The sequence below is a fragment of the Alexandromys fortis genome, unplaced genomic scaffold, assembly GCF_014885135.2.
Source record: "Alexandromys fortis isolate MF-2015 unplaced genomic scaffold, M_Fortis_MF-2015_v1.1 scaffold_114, whole genome shotgun sequence".
Lineage (NCBI taxonomy): Eukaryota > Metazoa > Chordata > Mammalia > Rodentia > Cricetidae > Alexandromys > Alexandromys fortis.
This window is the reverse complement of record NW_026068046.1, coordinates 1,381,818-1,383,526: the sequence shown is the minus strand read 5'-3', so window position 1 is coordinate 1,383,526 and position 1,709 is coordinate 1,381,818.

Sequence of the window (1,709 nt, the reverse complement as noted above, 5' to 3'; positions counted from 1 at the left end):
CATGGTTCCCTGCCCTGTGGAAAGTCCAAGGTCCTCCCCCCTCCCTCCATGTCTAGGAAGGTGAACATCCAAACTGGCTAGGCTCCCACCAAGCCAGAACATGAAGTAGGATCAGAACCCCTTGCCATTGACCTTGGCTTCTCATCAGTCCTCATTGTTCACCATGATCAGAGAGTCCGGTTTTATCCCATGCTGTTCCCTTCACAGTCCAGCTGGCTTTGGTGAGCTCCCAATAGATCAGCCCCACTGTCTCAGTGGGTGGGTGCACCCCCCGTGGTCCTGACATCCTTGCTCGTGTTTTCCCTCCATCTGCTTCTCATGGGAGCTCAGTCTTTTGCCCCTATAATCTTACTGTATTTTCTTATGTAACTATTCTTAAAATTTTAATATCCACATATTATTCTAGGTTTATGTGTCACAATGTAGTTATAATGTTAAAGTTTAATGTTGAGATAGCATCTCTATTTGGGTATTGCAAAAATTAAAAGTCTTATGACATTTTAAGTATTTTGTGCGTGTCTAGTTATTTCCTTAGTAGATTTATGGAGGCTAGCAAGATGGTTCAGTGAATTATGGTACTTGCTACCAAGTGTGATGTCCTGAGTTTAACTCCTGGCACCTACATAGTAGAAGGAAAGCATAGACAAGTTATTTTTTTCTGACCTCCACTTTTACACCATGTCACGTGAGTCCCCTAAGTGCGTGCATATGTTTCGTGTGCATGTGTGCACACATGCACACAAATACTACCTCAATAAATAAAAATATTAAAGTAAAAAAATTCATTTAAAGTGGAATTTGAAGATAAAGGATCCAAATTCTTCTTTTGGATCTTTTTCCAATAAAAAGTTTACTTAAAAAATTAAAATTTTATTATAAGACAATACAACATAAAAAATTTAAAAAATGTTTAAAAAAATAGAAATGAAGGTATTTCTGTCATTCACCCGTTAGAGGCCATCATGTTGTTTAGTGAACAATTTCCATGCTCTTTTTTAATAGTATCAAATGCTATTCACTAATGATAACTGCTTGAAATTCACTAGCAGGTGATACAAATGCTTTTTTCTCATTTATTATGTTCATCAGTTGATGATCAAATATATTTGGAGAATATTTTGTCTTAACAATATTGAATGTGTCCATACTTTTTATAATATCTATTAAATATTTTCTTGATTTCTGATTAAGTTAAAAATATTTCTAATTCTCTACTAATTTTTATATATAATGTGTTTCAATCAGATTCTTTTTACTTATCAAGGCCAATTTGTATAGCCAAATATTATTGGATTATTTCTTTCTACTGGAACACAGCTGATTACCAGGGGCTAAACTGTTAGAGCAATCTGCCTCTCCCTTTCCTAGATGCTAACAATTAATAACAGCTCAACAGCTAGGGGTGGGACTTCATGTCCAATGCTCTTCTGATCCACAGTCCATTTTATTTTGATTGGCTTACAACTTTTTATATAATATATTGATCTTATTCATACTCCTCCCCCAAATCCTCCCTGATCCTCTCCATCTCCCTGCATGCCTATATATATTATTTTTCTTATTTTTGAGAGTTTCATATATATCTTTTAAAATTTTATTTATTTTCCCATACAATATATTTCAATAATGTTTTATGCTTCTCCACCACCTCCCAGTCTTCCCCTCCCATCTACCCACCAACTCCATGGTCTTTCTCCGTCACAAAAAAA